General features: G+C 36.1%; 2 pseudogenes; both read right to left on the bottom strand.

Moving 5' to 3' along the window:
• Nucleotides 1-2,415: 2,415 nt before the first annotated feature.
• Nucleotides 2,416-14,135, bottom strand: LOC122435739 (annotated as a pseudogene).
• A 2,642-nt stretch (nucleotides 14,136-16,777) lies between these two features.
• LOC122435740 lies at nucleotides 16,778-17,426 on the bottom strand (annotated as a pseudogene).
• Between the last annotated feature and the right edge of the window lie 4,691 nt (nucleotides 17,427-22,117).

Raw genomic sequence — 22,117 nt, forward strand, 5'->3', positions numbered from 1 at the left:
CATGGAGCTAAACTGCCACAGATGTGAAAATAGGGCACCACCCTGTTTGATGTTTTTCAAAGACATGGTCCCTTGGCCCTCAATAATGACATTGCTGGGATATAAAACTGGTAAGAAACTTTACCATTTAAAAATACTTATATGTGTCTAAAGAGGCAGAGAGAACATTTATAATCTCAAGTTTTCTGAAGGAAATGCTAAAAGGAAAGGGAGAGGGAAAAGTTCTTTCCTGTTTTGCACTAAGGGAAATTTAAATTTTTTTAGATTTTAACTTATAATGTCCCCTTTCTGTTGCTATTTTCTAATAAAATTACAATTTCTAATTATCTACAATTACATTTATCTTTAACAACAGTCTAAGTATATAACAGTCTAAGTCTAAGGCCATAGTGAAACAGAACAACGCATTTTATCAGAATTACAGTCGGATGGATTTTAAAATTAGTATAATATTTGTCTTGAGGAAAATGAAGTATATCATTATAATGGTGAATGGTTAAAGCAGATTCTTGATTAACAATGTACAAAAATTCTCTTTTGTCATAAGTTACTTTTATAAGTTGTTATATCTTTGAGTTTTAAAATACTTAAGTATTGCTTTGTAGTTTTTTACAATATTCCATCCAATCTAAATCTGGACTAGATTCATTGATTAACTCTGGAGCCTGATAATGTAAATTTTTAACTGAGTTTTTCTTAAGCCCCAATACATTTCCCCTCACAGAAGTAACATTATAATTACAGAATAAACTAGACCCTTCTGTAATTATTCAATCTTCCTAAATACTTCTCCCAGATATAAAACACAAACACATGGCCATTATCTAGTATCAAAGTCCTACTATGAGACACCCACTGAAGGGTATAGATTAAACTTTCCCTCTCCCCTTCTAGGTTCTTGGCTGAAACCCCTTTGTAATAAAAGATTAACAGAAAAACAAACAGAAATTTAATAACATATATACATATATACTTCCCTGGAAGGACTTCCCTGGTGGCTCAGTGGGTAAAGAGTCCGCCTGCAGTGTGGGAGAACCATGTTTGATCCCTGGCTTGGGAAGATCCCCTGGAGAAGGAAATGGCAACCCACTCCAGTATTCTTGCCTGAGAAATCCCGTGGACAGAGGATCCTGGTGGGCTGCAGTCCATGAGGTCACAGAGTTGGACATGACTGAGGAACTTTTATTCACTATACCTCCCATATACATGGGAGAGACCCAGGAAAACTGAGTAACTCTCCAAAATGGCCCAAGCCTTCAAATTACATACCGTTTCTAGCTAAGACAACTGAAGATGTTGGAGGTGGGCTGGCAGTTATGGGAGGTGACTAGGCAACACACAAAAAACTAGGATATAGTTGTTATGCAGATTTGAGGTGCTGCCTTCTCCACTGATACATTTCTGGAGGTTAAATCATCTTCCTTTTCCTGGCACAGAGAGGGAGACACCCTTAGGAATGAAGATTTCTCTTATAGATGTAAATATCTCTTATAAAAGGGTAACTTCCACTCTACTAATAGCTTTTCCTGTATCTGCTATTTCTTAAAAATACGCAACTTAAGATAATCCTTATGGCAGAGAGGCATTTTGGGGAGTGGCAAATTCTCCCCTTCAACTTCCAGTGTTCAAGATACATGGCACCAATCATTTATGTCTTGAGGACAAACCCAACCTCTGGGCCATTTTTCACCTCTAACTCAGTAGTTACCCATGGATATTTAACTATTATAAATAGTATCAGGTGGGCCAAAAAGTTTTAGATTTTTCCATAATATCTTGCAAGAAAATCTCAAAAAAATTTTGGTCAACCCAATATAATAGACATGTTTGTCTGCACTAGAACTGGAAAAACTTGTATCCCAAAGTGACTAACAGTGACATTACACCTGTATTCTGTAGTCTCTATCCATAAATGCCAGATTCCTGTTTTTCTATCACTAATCATATATACTAATCATTTCTATTACTAATATATACATATATAGTAATCATTTCTATTAGTAATCATATAATCATATTACTAATCATGTATACCACTCTTACAATCGTCTAGTTAACAAAACATTATTTGTGTCAAATTTGGGGCTTGAATATCTGGATGCATATTAGTTATTCTCACCTTAATATTATAAAAAGTTTGTAATGAATACAGTTCTTTTTTTCCTGCCAATAATCAAATTGTTGGATTTATAAGCCCAGGCCCTGTCCATCCTGGGAGTACAATTTACAGCCAATGAGAAATGTGTGACTCAGGAACCATTATGGGAGTACAGAGAGTGGTATAACAAATAACCTGTTTGTTTGCTAGTAAAATGTGATTCTTAGAGTAATGAAACAATAAATAATTCACTATTATACTTCTATTTCTTAATATTTTGAATAAGATAAGAAGGCAGTTCAGTCTGAGAATAGTAATAAGTTCTTTATAATACCTCCAGTTGAGTTCAGTACCAACACCATTTATTCCAGAAAATTTAAGTTTCAAGTCAGTTTTGCAAACCACAGTTGGGTCCTCTTGAAGAGCTGGCTTCATGTGGGAAGCATGAACCTATCTGGGTTTTCTTTCACTTTGGCCATTTGGGTGATCAGTAGCATCTGAAGTGGCCCCTCTGCATGGTGACAGTGCATCTTTTCTCCAGGGCACTTCTATAGAAACTAAATTGTTCAGTTGAATAGGAGTGCCAGACTTCTTCCAGTAGGTCCCTTTAGGGTCTTCTGATTTTGTCTCAGGGTTTCTAGGGAAGATAAATCATGATCATCTATTTGATTAGGATCTGGTAAAACAATAGCAGAAAAAAATAAAGCATGAGAGTTCCAGAAAAACACCTATTTCTGCTTTATTGACTATGCCAAAGCCTTTGACTGTGTGCATCACAACAAACTGTGGAAAATTCTGAAAGAGATGGGAATACCAGATCACCTGACCTGCCTCTTGACAAACCTGTATGCAGGTCAGGAAGCAACAGTTAGAACTGGACATGGAACAACAGACTGGTTCCAAATAGGGAAAGGAGTACGTCAAGGCTGTATATTGTCACCCTGCTTATTTAACTTATATGCAGAGTACATCATGAGAAATGCTGGGCTGGAAGAAGCACAAGCTGGAATCAAGATAGCCGGGAGAAATATCAATAACCTCAGATATGCAGATGACACCACCCTTATGGCAGAAAGTGAAGAGGAACTAAAAATCCTCTTGATGAAAGTGAAAGAGGAGAGTGAAAAAGTTGGCTTAAAGCTCAACATTCAGAAAACTAAGATCATGGCATCTGGTCCCATCACCTCATGGCAAATAGATGGGGAAACAGTGGAAACAATGTCAGACTTTATTTTTTTGGGCTCTAAATCACTGCAGATGGTGATTGCAGCCATGAAATTAAAAGACACTTACTCCTTGGAAGGAAAGTTATGACCAACCTAGACAGCATATTAAAAAGTAGAGACATTACTTTGCCAACAAAGGTCCATCTAGTCAAGGCTATGGTTTTTCCAGTGGTCATGTATGGATGTGAGAATTGAACTGTGAAGAAAGCTGAGCGCCAAAAAATTGATGCTTTTGAACTGTGGTGTTGAAGACTCTTGAGAGTCCCTTGGACTGCAAGGAGATCCAACCAGTCCATCCTGAAGGAGATCAGTCCTGGGTGTTCATTGGCAGGACTGATGCTGAAGCTGAAACTCCAATACTTTGGCCACCTCATGTGAAGAGTTGACTCATTGGAAAAGACAGAGGATGAGACAGCTGGATGGCATCACCGACTCAATGGACATGAGTTTGAGTAAACTCCGGGAGTTGGTGATGGACAGGGAGACCTGGCGTGCTGTGATTCATGGGTTTGCAAAGAGTCGGACATGACTGAGCGACTGAACTGAACTGTGGTAGGGGAAACTCTGAAAGTGAAAGCATTAGTCGCTCGGTCATATCTGACTCTTTGTGATCCCATGGACTGAAGCCCACCAGGCTCCTCTGAACATGGAATTCTTCAGGCAAGAATACTGAGTGGGTTGCCATTTCTTTCTCCAGGGGATGTTCCCTATCCAGGGATTGAATCTGATTCCCCCGCATTGCAGGCAGACTCTTTACTGACTGAGCCACCAGGAAAGACCTAGGGGGAACCCTAGGCAGGGCCACAGAAACAATGGAACACAGAGTAGAAACTGATTTTCTTAGGGGAAACTCTAGGCAGGGCCTAAAAATCAGTTTCTACTCTGTGTCCCACTTGTTCTGTGCAGCCCAAGAGTATTTGTTTACAAAATATTTGTTTTTCCATTTCCATGTGACTTGCTTTCCTCCCCTTTGAAGTCTCAAACCAATACCCACAGCATCCTCTTCTGTCTTTAGCTGAAGATGGTATTTCAGGTAATAGCTTTGACCATTTTGGTCAATTACTTAGTTTTCCTGGGTCTCTCCCATGTATATATGGGTTTCTTAAACTTTTGTGCGATTTTCCCCCCTGTTAACCTGTGTCATTTAATTCTTAGATCAATCAAAAAATCTAGAAGGGTAGAGAAAAATTTCTTCCTCTACAATAGACTGCAGAGACAAAAAAATGAACTCTTACCCTTTTATATGGGATTCCCTTGTAGCTCAGTCAGTAAAGAATCTGCCTGCAGTGCAGAAGACCTGGGTTCAAACCCTGGGTTGGGAAGATCCCCTGGAGAAGGAAATGGCAACCCACTCCAGTATCCTTGCCTGGAAAATCTCATGGATAGTGGAGCCTGGTGGGCTGAAGTCCATGGGGTCACAAAGAGTCAGGCACGACTGAGCGACTAATATTTACGTACTTGCTTTACCCTTTTATATACTTGTTGACCCATTAACATGTATATATAACTGTTAATCCATTACAGATACATCAGTTGTATCTATCAGAGGAAAAATAAAATTTCTCATTCTTTTTCAAGCAAGAAGTTAAGTCTTAGAACTAAATCCCCACAGACAGGGAGAAAGGGTACCACTCTTGCTTGTTTACTGTTCAAACAAATGGCTCCTTGCATGCTCAGTCACTTTAGTCATGTGCAACTCTTTTCGACCCTATGGACTGTAACCTGCCAAGCTCCTCTGTCCATGGGATTCTTTCCAGGCAAGAATACTGGAGTGGGTTGCCATTCCCTTCTTCAGGGGATCTTCCTGACCCAGGGACTGAACCCGGGTCTCCTGAATTGCAGCCATATTCTTTGCCATCTGAGCTACAAGGGGAGCCAAATTATAGCTTTGGCTTTCCAATGAATGGAATCTTAATCTAATCACCTTACCAACACCAGTTTGGTAATCTAACTAATCCCTGTCCATGCTTAAGGGAAAGTAAACTTGCAATAACCAATCTGCTTTTTTGCCTAGGATAACATCCTTGTTCCTGTTTCTTTCTGCCTATAAAAGTTGTTCTTTTTATACAGCTCCTCAGATCTCCTTGTTAAATTGAAGACTGCCTGATTTGAACACATTTTTACTTAGATAAACTCTAAAATTTTAATATGCCTCAGTTCATCTTTTAACATAGGAAAGGAGCAGTGCCCCGTTAAAACTGGGGCATAAGATCAGGGTTGAACATTTGAATCATAGGTGTCCTAGAAGAAGAAGACAAAAAGAAAGGGCATGAGAAAATACTTGAGATAATAGTTAAAAACTTCCCCCAAATGGGGAAGGAAATAGTCACCCAAGTCCAAGAAACCCAGAGAATCCCAAACAGGATAATGCAAGGTGAAATACCCCAAGATGCATATCAATCAAACTAACAAAAGTTAAACACAAAGAGCTTATATTAAAAGCAGCAAGGGAAAAGCAACAAATAACACACTAGGGGATCTCCATAAGGATAACAGCTGATCTTTCAATAGAAACTCTTCAGGCCAGAAGAGAATGACAGGACATACTTAAAGTGATGAAAGAAAAACCTACAATCAATATTACTGTACCCAGCAAGGATCTCATTCAGATATGAAGGAGAAATAAAAAACTTTACAGACAAGCAAGAGCTGAGAGAATTCAGCACCACCAAATCAGCTCTTCAACAAATGCTAAAGGATCTTCTCTAACAGGAAACAGAGAAAAGATTTATAAAAAACAAATCCAAAACAACAAAGTATATGGTAACAGGATCATACTTATCAATAATAATCTTAAATGTAAATGGGTTAAGTGCTCAAACCAAAAGACAAAGACTGGCCAAACAGATTAAAAAAACAAGACCCCTATGTATGCTGTCTGCAAGAGACCCACCTCAAGCCTAGGGACACAGATAGACTGAAAGTGAAAGGCTGGAAAAAGATATTTCATGTAAGTGGAGGCCAAAAGAAAGCCGGAGTAGCAATACTCATATCAGATAAAATAGAGTTTGAAATAAAGACCGTGATAAGAGACAAAGAAGGACACTACATAACGATCAAAGGATCAATTCAAGAAAAAGATATACAAATGCACCCAACATAGGGGCACCTCAATACTTAAGGCAAATGCTAATAAGTATGAAAGGGGAAATTAACAGCAATACAATAAGAATGGGGGACTTTAATATGCCACTCACACCTATGGATAGATTAACCAAACAGAAAATTAGCAAGGAGACACAAGCTTTAAATGATACAATGGACCAGTTAGACCTAATTGATATGTATAGGGCATTCCACCCAAAAACAATGGGTTTCACCTTTTTCTCAAGTGCATATGGAACATTCTCCAGGATAGATCATAGGTCATAAATCTAGCATTGGTAATAAAGAGAAATCATTTCAATCTTTTCTGATCACAATGCAATAAGATTAGATGTCAACTACAGAAAAAAAACTATAAAAAACAAACAGAGGCTAAACAACAAGTTTCTGAATAACAGATCATAGAAGAAAGCAAAAAGAAAATCAAAATGCATAGAAAGAAATGAAAATGAAAACATGACAATTCCAAACCTATGGGATTCAGTAAAAGCAGTGCTAAGAGGGCAGTTCATAGCAATACAAGCCTATTTCAAGAAACAAAAATAAACAATCTAACTTTATACCTAAAGCAACTAGAAAGAAGAATGAAAGAACCCTAAAGTTAGTAGAAGCAAATCATAAAAATCAAAGCAGAAATGAAATGAAGGAGACTATGGCAAAGATCAACAAAACTAAAAACTGGTTCTTTGAGAAGATAAATAAAATAGACAAACTGTTAGCCAGAATCATCAAGAAAAGAAAGGGAGAAGAATCAAATCAACAAAATTAGAAATGAAGATGGAGAAATCACAACAGACAACACATATACAGAAGATCATAAGAGATGACTATGAGCAATTACATGCCAATAAAATGTGACAACTAGGAAGAAATGGAAAAATTCTTAGAAAAGTATAACCTCCCAAAATTGAATCAGGAAGAAATGGAAAATCTTTACAGATCCATCACAGGTGCAGAAATTGAAACTGTAATAAAAAATCTTCCAGCAAACAAAAGCCCAGGACCAGATGGCTTCATGGGTGAATTCTACCAAAAATTTAGAGAAGAGCTAACGCCTATCCTACTCATACTCTTCCAGAAAATTGCAGAGGAAGGTAAACTCTCAAACTCATCCCATGACCACCATCACCCTAATCCAAAAACCAGACAAAGATGCCACAAAAAAAGAAAACTATAGGCCAATATCACTGATGAACACAGATACAAAAATCCTTAACAAAATTTTAGCAAATAGAATCTAACAACATATTAAAAAGATCATAAATCATGACCAAGTGGACTTTATTCCAGGGATTCAAGGATTCTCCAATATCTGCAAATCAATGTGATACACCACATTAACAAATTGAAAGATAAAAACCATATGATAATCTCAATAGATGCAGAGAAAGCCCTTGACAAAATTTAACACCCATTTATGATGAGAACTCTCCAGAAAGCAGGCATAGAAGCAACATACCTCAACATGGCAAAAGCAATATATGACAAACCCACAGTAACCATTACCCTCAATGGCAAAAAATTGAAAGCATTTCCTCTAAAATCAGGAACAAGACAAGGGTGCCCACTCTCACCACTACTATTCAACATAGTTTTGGAGGTCCTAGCCAAAGCAATCAGAGAAGAGAAAGAAAGAAGAGGAATCCAGATTGGAAAAAAAGAAACTCTGTTTGCAGATGACATAATCCTCTACATAGAAAACCCTAAAGATACCACCAGAGAACTACTAGAGCTAATCAATGAATATAGTAAAGTTGCAGGACATAAAATTAATACACAGAAGTCCCTTGTATTACTATACACAATCAGTGAAAAAACAGAGAAATTAAGGAAATAACCCCATTCACTATTGCAACGAAAAGAATAAAATACTTAGGAATAAATTTACCTAAGAAACAAAAGACATATATATATATAGAAAATTATAAAGCACTGATGAAAGAAAGCAAAGATGACACAAATAGATGGAGAAATATACCATGTTCATGGGTTGGAAGAATCAGTATAGTGAAAATGAGTGTATTACCTGGAGCAATCTATAGGTTCAATGCAATCCCTATGAGGATACCAATGGTATTTTTCACAGAACTAGAACAAATAACCTCACAATTTGTACAGAAATGCAAAAAAATCTCAAACAGCCAAAGCAATCTTGAGAAAGAAGAATGGAACTGGTGGAATCAACCTTCCTGACTTCAGAGTATACTACAAAGCTATAGTCATCAAGACAGTGTGGTACTGGCACAAAAGAATATGGATCAATGGAACAAAATAGAAAGCCCAGAGATAAATCCATGCACCTATGGACACCTTATTTTTGATAAAGGAGGCAAGGATATACAATGGAAAAAAGACAATCTCTTTAACAAGTGGTGCTGGGAAAACTAGCCAATCACCTGTAAAAGAAGGAAACTAGAATACTTTCTAACACCATACACAAAAGTAAACTCAAAATGGATTAAAGATCTAAATGTGAGACCAGAAACTATGAAACTCTTAAAGGAAAACATAGGCAGAACAATCTGACATAAATCACAGCAAGATTCTCTATAACCTACCTCCCAGAGTAATGGAAATAAAAACAAAAATTAGGGACCTAGTTAAACTTAAGAGCTTTTATACAACGAAGGAAACTGTAATCAATGTGAAAAGGCAGACTTCAGAATGGGAGAAAATAATAGCAAATGAAGCAACTGACAATCTCCAAAATATACAAGCAGCTCATGCCTCTCAAATCCAGAAAAATGAACTCAATCAAAAAGTGGGCCAAAGAAGAGACATTTCCCCAAAGACGACATACAGATGGCTAATAAACACATGAATACATGAAAAGATGCTCAGCGTCACTGATTATTAGCAAAATGCAAATCAAAACCACAACAAGGTATCATCTCACACCGTTCAGAATGGCTGCCATCAAAAAGTCGACAAACAATTGCTAGAGAGGGTGTGGAGAAAAGGAAACCCTCTTACACTGTTAGTGAGAATGCAATCTGGTACAGCCACTATGGGGAACAGCGTGGAGATTCCTTAAAAAACGAAATAGAACTGCCATATGACCCAGCAATCCCACTGCTGGGAAACACACTGAGGAAACCAGAATTGAAAGAGGCACATGTACCCGAATGCTCATTTAGCACTGTTTGCAACAGCTAGGATAGGGAAGCAATGTAGGTGTCCATTGGCATTTGAATGGATAGGGAAGTTATAGTACATATACACAACGGGATATTCAGTTCAGTCGCTCATTTGAGTCCGACTCTTTGCGACCCCATTAATCGCAGCACGCCAGGCCTCCCTGTCCATCACCAACTCCCGGAGTTTACTCAAACTCATGTCCATCGAGTTGGTGATGCCATCCAGCCATCTCATCCTCTGTCGTCCCCTTCTCCTCCTGCCCCCAATCCCTCCCAGAATCAGGGTCTTTTCCAATGAGTCAACTCTTCACATGAGGTGGCCAAAGTATTGGAGTTTCAGCTTCAGCATGAGTCCTCCAATGAACACCCAGGACTGATCTCCTTCAGGATGGACTGGTTGGATCTCCTTGCAGTCCAAGGGACTCTCAAGAGTCTTCTCCAACACCACAGTTCAAAAGCATCGTTTTTTGGCACTCAGCTTTCTTCACAGTCCAACTCTCACATTCATACATGACCACTGGAAAAAACATAGCTTTGACTAGATGGACCTTTGTTGGTAATGTAATGTCTCTGCTTTTTAATATGCTATCTAGGTTGGTTATAACTTTCCTTCCAAGGAGTAAGCGTCTTTTAATTTCATGGCTGCAATCACCATCTGCAGTGATTTTAGAGCCCCCCCAAAATAAAGTCTGACATTGTTTCCACTGTTTCCCCATCTATTTCCCATGAAGTGATGGGACTCAGCTATAAAAAGGAGCACATTTGAGTCAGTTCTAAAGAGGTGGATGATACTGGAGCCTATTATACAGAGTGAAGTAAATAAAAAAGAGAAATTACAGTATATTAACACATATATATGGAATTTAGAAAGATGGTAATGATGATCCTATGTGCAAGGCAGCAAAAAAGACAAAGATGTAAAGAACAGACTTTTGGACTATGTGGGAGAAGGCAAGGGTGGGATGATTTGAGAGAATAGCATTGAAACATGTGTATTACCATATATAAAATAAATAACCAGTGTGAAATCAATACATGAAGAATAGCACTCAAAGCCGGTGCTCTGGGACAGTCCAGATGGGTGGGGTGGGGAGGGAGGTGGGAGGGAGTGTTCAGGATGGGGGGACACATGCACCCATGGGTGATTCATGTTAATATGGTAAAAACCACCACAATATTGTAAAGAAATTATCCTCCAATTAAAGTAAATTAATAAAAAATAAAAGTCATTCATATCTTTAAAAAAAAGATCAGGGTTGGAGTAGTAAGAGGGATTTGATGCTGGATTTGACACATCTGGGCCAGAGCTGCTTAAATACTGCTGGTTTGTGTGATGTCAAGAATCCAGGGCAAGGCTCAGCCTGAAAGATGGTTTGGGTCAAACAGCTTAAGTTAGAGTAAAGAAAAAGCAGTTTGGGCCTGGGAACAAGAATGGTAGAAGTTACAAAGAGACAGATATATGTACAAAGGCCTTATTGTTTTTTTACGAGCATGTTGAAATTTGTTCTTTTTACCCAGGTTAGGAAAATACATCACATGAAAAAGTAAATATTGAATTTAACAAAAACAGCACTTATGAAAGAAAAAGACAGCACCGCCCCCCCCAGTGCCTTTGGAAATAATATTGCAAATGGTCACTTCTGGGTCAGTTTACTATACTACAGGAACAAAGTTGTTAAAGCATAGTTATTCTCAACTGAGCCACTTATCTGCACTATAGTAAAGTACTTAAAATCACTCCCAAGATCAAGCCTTAAAACCATTTTAAGTGATTTTAAATGTTTTATAGCCTTTTTTTTTATAGCCACTTCTGTAAGAGGTGCTTTTCTTTCCCCAAATGTTCAAAGCTTAATTAGATAGTTGACAATACTTCCCCCCCATCAAATCTTCTGTTCAAAATAATTAATATTATTTTACTATAATAATAATACTAATTATTATATATAATATATATAATATATATTTATATTTATTTATATTTATACATATATACATATATAAATATATATTAATATTTATTAATATATATTTATAATTATATTTATATTTATAATTATATTTATATAATTTATATTTAATATATATATTTTATATATAAATAAATTATATCTATATTTTGTATATATTTTTATATATTTATAACAATTTATATATATATAAATTATATATATATTTTATATATATTCTATATAAAATATATATATAAAATAATACATAACTATATATATAATATATATAATTTTATAAGTGTATTATAATTTATAATTTATATATCTTTATATATCTTTATGTATATATATTTATAAAATTAATATATTATATTTTATATATATTCTATATAAAATTATATATATAAATAAATAATACATAACTATATATAATTATATTAATAAGTTTTATAATGTTATAATTTATATATCTTTATATACTCTTATGTATATATTTATAAATAAATTATATTATATATATTATTAATATATATTATATATAATTATATATTTTATATTTATATTAATTATTTTAACATACATATATATATATTATTATTATAATTATATATATAATTATTACTTATAATATATAATATAATATTTATATTATATAAATTATATATAATATATAATTATATATGTTATAATTTATTAATATTATATTATTAATTATATATTTATAATATTTATATTTATATTATATTAATTATATAAAAATATATATTTAAAATAATTATATTATAATTTATAATGTATTTATATAATAATAGTTTATATAATTTATATAATTATTAATATATAAATATATATTTATAACTTATAATTATGTTATAATTTATATTTATATATATTTATATATAAATAAATTTATATTTATATAATAGTTTATATAATATATATTAATATATATTATATATAAATATATATAACATAATTTATAATATATATTTATATATAAATAAATTATATTTATATGATTTATATGTATATAATTTATATAAAAATATGATTATAGATATATATATTATGTAATATATATAATTTATATATAAAATATAAATTATGAATTATAAATATATAAATTATAAATTATATATATAAATATATGTTATATAATTGCAATATAAAATATTGTACAATATAAAAGTGCAATATAAAAGTACAATATAAAAATATATATTATATATTATAATATATAATAAGTACAATAATACTAATAATACTAATAGTACTAATACTACTACTATTATTATTAAACCATGGTTTATACTGGTTACTACTGATAACATGGTTTATATCTTGTGTGATCTAGGAAACGGTCCAAGAAATGAGGTTTGAAAAAGGCAGACACTGCTTTCATGGTGGAAAGGGTACAGGGCACATACTATGACTTACTTCCCCTGGTAATATGAATGAAGTGCTCAGAGTTCCTTGATATTCAGTAAACTGGGGTAAAGAGTAAGCATAATAATGGTGAGAAGGGTTTATATTTACAGGTGGCTTACCCTGTTGAGGTGAGATAGGTCCTGGTGGAAGATATTTCATACAAGGTGGCATCTGAGCAATAAGACGTCTATGGAGAAGGTAGTGGAATAGAAGTCACCGATGTATCTGAAACTTGGCTATCAATCAGGTGAAAAGTACCTGTGGCCTGGGAAGGATGTGGCCTTAGATGACGTATTGATGGCAGAGGAGGTAGTGTGGCATAGAATATCACTGTGATGGCACAGTGTGATGAGAATTCAGTACCACTGGTCAACTCTGATATTTAGGATGCTGGTGAGCAGTTGCAGAGACAGGAGGTAGTGGTTCTCAAGTACCTGAATTTGAGTCAATCTGAATAGGAACAGTTATTAAATCGCTATGTTTTCTTGTTGAGACAAAAAGACTTTCTGACTCAGTTTCTTGACTCACTGAAGGATGTAGAGATGAAGCCACAGACAATTAATTCTGCTGTAGGAGCATGAATATCTTGTGACTGATTATGCGGCTTGAGCAACTCCTTTGCAAAGAAGGTGGTGGTATCATAAGGTATTGCTTTGGTATAATATGGTTCATATGATGCTTGTCTGGCAGCTTTTTAAGATAATCATAGATTTTAGCTGGTGGTGGGACAAAATGCTGAATGAATATTTTCAAGTTAATTATGGGGAATAGAGTTTCCAGCTCTCACGTGGCGGAAGTTGATATGAGCCTGTAAGTCTCTCTGAGACAAATAGGATCTCTTGCATCCTTGAACAGTGCTACACACAAAGACAGAACCTTGACTATGCTGCTCAATTTGCTGCACAAAATTACTACAGCTTGGGCATATCTTATCCCCTTCTTTTCCATGTAAAATAGCACAAGTGTAGCAAAAAGCGTGCTTGCATGGAAGCATCCGCCCATAGATTCTAATCGGTAATTCGCATTTGTCACAGAAATGTATTATGGTTTCATCCTTTTTACCTAAAATGTTTATCTTAAAGTCCCAAAAAACATTTTCAACAGATTCTCGCTCATCTAGTAAAGATTCACCCCCAGTGGAATCATACCAGTTCTCCTCACAGGAAGGATCGCGTCTTTGTGCGTTCTCCATGACGCTCCTCACAGAGCACAAGGGGAGGGGAAGTCAACCTTATATCCCCAGGGAGCGCATGCGCTGTACTCTCCTGACCGCAGGAAGTAAAAGTACATCCAGGTCACCATATTTTTGACCCTTTATTATCTACTCCCATTCCTGTGAGAAAGTCAAGCAGAAGGAGAGCGTGAATATATGAAGTGTTTCGGTTCTGAGGTTGCTTAGGCTTCTCTTGTTATGCTTCGGGGCGGGGGGGGGGCGGGTGGCGGGTGCGGGGAAACCAGCCTTTAATTGGAAAAAGAGACTAATCTGAAATGGGGAAAAAGGAAAGCGTGCATGTACACGACGGCATGCGCAAGTGCAGTAGTACCTGAAGGCAGAAGCCTAGATGCTGTAGATTTAGCTTCTCAAACTTTTCTGACAGTGTACCCATAATGGGAGAGAAGAATAAACTTTTAAGTGTGAGGGTAAGAGGGGCAGAGTTCTAAGTACTTTTGAAAGTAAGATATTTCTTTAAATAGTTGTACTTTAAAATTATAAGAATATTATATGAATATAGATTTCTTTTTAAGAATGTTTGTTTTAATAAAAAATACTGCTTTTGATTACTTAATTAAGTCACTTGAATCTTTCCCTGCCCCTAAAGTCTTTGAGTAATAGTGAAGTCCCAGGAATTTGTTCCAGGATATGCACCAAATCTTGTCACACACTGCTGAATCCTCCCACACTATTGGTACACTAGTTTGTGATGCACAATATAGAGTGACTCCTTTACTGAATACAAGGTCATCCAGTAGGACTTGGAAATCCTTTTTATACAGAATCCTTTATAATGGTATTTGTATATAAGAGCATTTTTTTTATACATGAAAGTTCAAAGTTAAAATCCCCAATGAATTAGGGACATGATTTGTAACATTATAAAATGCCTTCCCATATCCCTCAATTTCTCATTTTGTTTCTTTAAATATTATATTCTCTTGGTATATTTGTATGTTTATAGAGTACTAACAGCTTGGAGTAGAGACCTTAGTAAAATAAAAATTTAAGAGATAAATAATCAGTAGTGATGACTACTCAAAGATGGATACGAAACATGTTAGATATGGTCATATTTGTTTGTGGAAAGATACAGCTGGTTATACAGAAATGTCATTTGTACCCTCCTTTTGGGAACCTAGTCTGCTGTAAAGCGAGACTCACCCTTCCTGTGAGAGCTTCATTTCATGTACAGAATAAGTGTTATCATTCTTATTTACAAAACAACTTTGCAAAGGGAGTGATGAACTACCATAGCCAAAGATGCCAAATTGTTACTTAGGCTTTTGATTTCTTTGGCCTTCTGCCAAATAGCTAATGCCATACAAGCAAATATATGTGTATAAGGGGACCTTGTCACTCAATGCACACCCTTCTTTTTGCAAATTACCTGAAGTGGTTTTCAGAGCTTTTTCTATATTCAGAAGGCTGCAGCTGCTCTGAGTGAAGTCAGAGTTGGGGAGTCCTGAGTCTTTCCTCCTTAACACTCCCGCACCTCTCGCATCCTTTTGCCCCCTCCTATAGTCATCTTTTAGGCAGTTCAATGAAGCACAGTTTGACTACCACTTCTCAAATACATATTTTCTCAACTGATGTATAAAATGTTTATAACCATGTCATATATCCAAGAGAATAATAGATGAGCACCATTTATCTACCAGCTAGCTTAAGAAATAGAGCATTATGAGTGCACTTGAAAACTGCTGCACCCTCATGATAGGAAGGAACCATACTGAATTTGTGTTCACCATCCTCTTGCTCTTTTCAGTTTTAAAAATCACGTACATATGTATGTGTATATACATATATTTATAAAAATATTGTTTATATTTGCATGTTTTTCACTTCATAGGGATGGAATAATACTGTGACTTTCTTTATTCCATTAACAGTATATTTCTGAGATACTTTTATGACATTGCATGTATTCATTTTCAGTATTCCATTGTGTGCATATTTTATAACTTAAATTTTTTCTATTGATGAATAAGTGGTTTGTTCTCAGGTTTTGGCATTATAAATGCTGCTGTGAAACATTTTTCTTCTTTATTTACATTTATTTTTAATTAGAGGATAATTTCTTTGCAATATTGTGTTGGTTTCTGACATATATCAACATGAGGCAGCCGTAGGTATACCTATATCTCCTTTCTCTTGAGTCTCCCTCCCTGAAACATTCTTGTAGATGTTTCTTGTACATGTTCAAGAAGTTTTCTAGGGTATGTGTATAGGAGAGGAAGTTTCTTGATGATAGAGAATAAGCATATTCAGCTTTTCCAAAGAGTTCATATCAGTGTATCAGCAGAGTGTAAAAGTTTTGTTACTCCTCATCTTCACCAACATTTATTAACAGACTTTTAATTTATTATAAATTTGTTGTAAAATTCATATCATTATGTTTTTATTTTGTGTTTCTCTGATTAAAATTGGTTTGCAGCTTTTCTTGTTTTCTTCCCCCCTCACAACTAAAGACTTTTATTGGGAAAAGGAAGTTGACTTAAAAGTGGGTTCCAACATCCTCATTGCCTGACGCTGCCAGAGCCGCCTCTACAAGTCCAGGAAAGAAGGGACCACCCTCAGTAGGCTCAGATGTAGAGGTCAGAGTCAGTCTGTTTGGGTTTCTAGAACTGGCGACCAGGAGGATCCAGCTTCCAGCAATAAACCCCATCCCGAAAGTAGCCTTTATGAGGGGAACTGGGCTACCTAGCCCCCTTGTTGCCCCCTTTGCCTACCCCTCAAGTTCCCAGATGCCTCAGTGCCCAACCACTGTCTCTCTTGGCAACATCAGCTCCAGACTGCCCTCCAGGAGGGCTTGGGTGCTCATTGGCATCTGGCCAAGCTGTTGTTGTCCTCTGAGTCTGACAGAGGCTGCTGATCGGGTGGCCGCTCTCTGATCTTCACCCAATCAATGTTGTCTGGCCAACTGTCTCAGATCTGAGCATCCCAGTTCAGGAAATAGTTGTCATTGGCCTCAAAGTGACCTTCCTCTATCTCCTCGTGCAGCTTGAAGAGCATGATCCTCACACCTCCATCACTGGAGAGTGTGGCTGCTTCCTGACCTTCCACATCCTCTGAGGCCAACATGTCATATTTGCTGGACCCTTCATCCTCCTCTTCCTCATCACTGTCCAAAGAGTGTTTGCCTTTGAAGCGGCTCCTAGGGCCCCCTACCCCAGTCACAGGGTCCACTAATTTTTTCTTGGGGCCACTGATTTCATCCTCCTCATCCTCATCTCAAACACCTTGGAAGGTAACTTTCCTCTTTGGCATGACTGGATGGAAGGACTGTCCCCAAACTAAGGATCTGGAAAAGGTGGGGGAAGAAAGGGAGAGAGGTTTTCTCTAGGGCTGCATCCAGGCCACCTACCCACCACCCACTTTTCATGTTTTATAAGTGAAAGAAAGTGAAAGCCGCTCAGTTGTGTCTGACTGTTTGCAACTCCATGGACTATACAGTCCATGGAACTCTCCAGGCCAGAATACTGGAGTGAGTAGCCTTTCCCTTCTCCAGGGGATCTTCCCAACCCAGGGATCAAACCCAAGTCTCCTGTATTGCAGGCAGATTCTTTACCAGCTGAGCCATAAGGGAAGCCCATGTTTTATAGGCCACTTAGAATTCTTTGGTCAAAAACCTGTTCGTATCATTGGACCATTTTTCTATTGCACAATTTGTGTTTTTCCTTATTTATAGGGATTGTTTATGTCTTTCTGATACTAATTCTTTGCCAGTTACATGACTTAATAATTTTGTCTCCTCTAAGTTGCCTTTTATTAATTTATTTTTTTTTAGGTAAAAAAAAAGTTTAATTCCAAGAAGTCCTGGAAGAATGTTATAAAATTTGTACTTTCAGCATTACTACATTTTTTTTTCTTTTTTTTTTTGCTTTTATTTATTTTTTTATATATATAAAAATTATTTTTTTAATTAGTTGGAGGCTAATTATTTCACAACATTTCAGTGGGTTTTGTCATACATTGATATGAATCAGCCATAGAGTTACACGTATTCCCCATCCCGATCCCCCCTCCCACCTCCCTCTCCAGCCGATTCCTCTGGGTCTTCCCAGTGCACCAGGCCCGAGCACTTGTCTCATGCATCCCACCTGGGCTGGTGATCTGTTTCACCATAGATAACATACATGCTGTTCTTTCGAAACAATCCCACCCTAAGTTGCCTTTTAATTACTTTGTGGTGTTTTGTGATACACAAGTTCTCAATTTCGATGCTTCAGACTTATCAGTCTCTTCTTTATGATAGGCATTTTACTGATATACTTAGAATGTTTTCTCTAACCTGAGATCCTAAAAGATATTTTCCCTTAACTTTTTTTTTTAAAGTTTCACCTTTCAAATGAAGTCTTCTTTAATAGATCTGCAACTGATTTTGTATGGTGTAATGTAGGGTTTCAATTTTATTTTTTCATCCATATAAATAGTTAGCCCAGAACCATTTATGAAATAGCCCATTATTTTCCCTTCTGATCTTTAGTGGCTAACTCAGTCATATGTCTCGTTTTCACATATGCAAAGTCTTATGTTTCTGGATTCTCCATTCCATTGGTCTATTTTTTTATCTCATCCTAATTACTATCACTTTATAAACTTTTAAGATTTTGGAAAGGGGAGAAAATCTCCTCAGCTTTTCAGGATCATTTTGTCTATTCTTGGCCATTTGCTCTGTGAAGATATTTTAGATTGGTTGGATATTGGAGAGAGGGATGAAGGAGTTATTAAGGAAAAGAAAGAGAGAGGTTTACAAATAAACATTTGCTCATGTTACAGTTATTCTAAAGTTATTCTAAAAGTCAACTCTGCTTTTGAAGTCAGATATTTTCAAAGATCAGAAAATCTGCCTGCCTACATTTATTCACATCACTATAAATACTCTGTGAGATGCACAGGGATAATGTCATTTTTATTTCTTCTAAGATTTATTTCTTTGGGATTTCACTGTTTCTTGGGATGCATTGTGATAAACATGGCCTCTGCTGTCAGGCATACTTATGTTTAAATTCCTGCTCTGCTACTTACTACCTATGTTACCTTAGGAATAATACTTAATCATCCTGAGACTTATTGTCTTTTTGGTCTGTGGGTGGTGGTGGTAGAGATTATGATGATGATAATAATAAAATATCATTAACCTACTGTGTTATTTTTATATTGTTGCTATAACAAATTACCAAAAACTTAGTGCCTCAAAACAACACAAATTTAATATCTTATTTCTGTAGGTCAGAAGTCTGACAAGGCTCTTCCTGGACTAAAGTTTTCTGAAGGATTCCTTTCTGGAAACTTTGGGGAGATTCCATTTCCTGCTTACTCAGATTATTGGCAGAATTCAGCTCCTTGCAGTTCCTTGTTGGCTGTCAGCTGACAGACAGTCCCAGCTTGTGGAGGTCACCTGCATTCCTTGGCTTGTGGTCTGCTTCCTGCATCTTCAGAGCCAACAGTGGTGGATGTGAGTCCTTACCTTTCAAATCTTTCTTGCCTCTTTTTCCATCACAGAGATACAAAAGAGAAGCACAGGAGAAAGACCATGTAATGATCAAGGCAGAGAGTGGAGTGATGCTGCCAAGAAAAGCCAAGAATTGCAGGCTGCCACTAGACACTAGGAAGAGGAAAGGAAAGGTTCTTTAGAGCTTTCAGAAAGAGCATGGTCCTGCTAACACCTTGATTTTGTACATCTAGCCTCTAGAACTGTGAGAGTATACAGTTCTTTTGTTTTCACCTAGTTTGTGAAATTTTGTTATGGTAGCCCAGGAAACTAATATAACCACTTTTCTCAAATTTGATTTTCTTTGAAGTAGCATATGAAAAATGATCTTGTTAATTTCCACTGTATAAGACACCTACATTCGGACATATGTCCTAAGGTACATGCAGTACCCTAAGAAAGATTTGTTTGGCATAGCCCCTAATAGTAGAATGAAGATCAATAAGTTAAAGTTCTAAGGAAACTGATTTTTAGTTCAATATATAAAATAGAGTTTTCTAACAAATACAATAGTACATGGCCATAAGAGCTACCCTCATCGTCAGACCCCAAACTTTTGGCTGAGGTCGTGGAACTAGTTTTTCATGAATGTTTAGGATAAAAAATTAACTTTAAATGGACTTAGATGGGGAGGGAAGGATTGGGAGTTTGGGATTAGCAGATGCAAACTATCACATAGGATGGAAAACAATAAGGTCCTACTGTATAGCACAGGGAACTATGTTCAATATCCTGTGATAAACTATATTGGAAAAGAATATGAAAAAGAATATTTTTGTATAACTGAGTCATTTTCCTATACAGCTGTACTTCCATAAAATTTTAAAAAATAGAATTAGGTATTTTCGTGGTAAACAAAATTTTTTTTTCCATTTTAACATAAAAGTCTGAACTGTTGCTTGCTTACATAGATGTATATAAGAAAAATACAGAATGCTCTTACCAACATTTTTTGTGTATAGTACAAACAATTGGTTGGTCTGGAATAGAACTCAGTTAAGTGATTGCCTATATTATAAGGCAATTGATTCTACCGATCAATTGGTAGAATTTTTTTTTTTTGAAAAGCAGCAAGTCATCCCTTTATTGAGTGTTCCCTGTGTGGTACAAGAGCTATAGATGATGTCATCACTGCCTTAGTTGATTTTATACTCTGGCTGAGTTGTGCAGTAGACGTTTGCTGGGTGCCTTTACAGGATACATTTTCTTCGTAACAATACTCAAATTTTCCTTCTTATATCCACCCCTGTCCTTCATAGGCTATGTGTTTCAGGTTACCTAATCAGGGTGAGTTTTACTTCTCTTGTTTGGAATGCTGCTAGGATGTCTGTGTGTCCCTCTGGAGATTAATAAGAAATATGTAGTCTTAATCGTGGCTGGCAACTGTATAATTGCCAAGAGAAGAACCAGTTTTAGGATAAAGCTGACACTGAGGATGTCAGAGCAGAAAGATGTAAGGAAATTGAGTCCTTGAAACATCATTGAAGTATTAGGTCAACCTATATCTGGATGATCCAGTTAAGTGAGAAAATAAATCCACTTTTTGTTTAAGCCAGTTTGCATTGGGTTTTCTGTTTATTCCAGCATAAAATCTTATATGTTCATAAATCAATTGAAGAACAATAAATGACAATATATAAAATATGCAGTCCAGTGCTAGATATACTAAACCACTAGCAGCATCAGCATCATTCCAGAGAACTTGATAGAAATGCAAATTTTCAGGCCTCAAACTTTCTGACTCAAACTCTGCAGGTGGGGCTCAGGAATCTTAGTTTTAACAAGCCCTACAGGGGATTCTGAGGTATGCTAAGGTTTGAAAACCACTACCCCAGAAGTTCAGGAAAGGAAGACTTCATGGAGAGGGTGAGACTGACTAAATATAGCAGCAAGATAGACTTTTGAAAAGAAGATGTGTGAACCAGAATGGATAAAGGCACAGAGGTAGGAATGAATGTTATTTATTGAGCATTATCTGGCTAATTGTGACTTTAATAAAATAGTGAAGGATTAAAATTTCCTGGGAAGTAGGGTAGTAGAGAGTTGGTGGCAGACATTGTTTTTATTTTTTGTCCTGTTACTCTCATTTTTTCTGAACTCATTAAAAGTTCCTGAGCAATAGAATGAAATGCTGCTACTCTCCATTGCAGGCAATATATTTTGAGATCAACCTGACTGGACTATAGCCATAGAAAATTAAGAGCATCATGTCACAACACGAGGATGGTCTAGTCCTACTTGTATTGGTGTCAGGTAGATAGAGAAGCCTCCTTCCTGTACTTCAAATTTTTGTTTGAAGGGAATTACTTTTATCCTGTCAAAATCTGACAGAAACAGGGTGACACCAGCAGTAAGAATTTAACCTGCCCTGGCTTTATGAGATTTTGGGTATAATTCTTTGTCTTCTTCCTCCTTCCTTGCCACATTTTGTGGGAGAAGTTTCCACCTTAAACACTCATGTCCT

This window comes from Cervus canadensis, chromosome X (assembly GCF_019320065.1).
Source record: "Cervus canadensis isolate Bull #8, Minnesota chromosome X, ASM1932006v1, whole genome shotgun sequence".
NCBI lineage: Eukaryota > Metazoa > Chordata > Mammalia > Artiodactyla > Cervidae > Cervus > Cervus canadensis.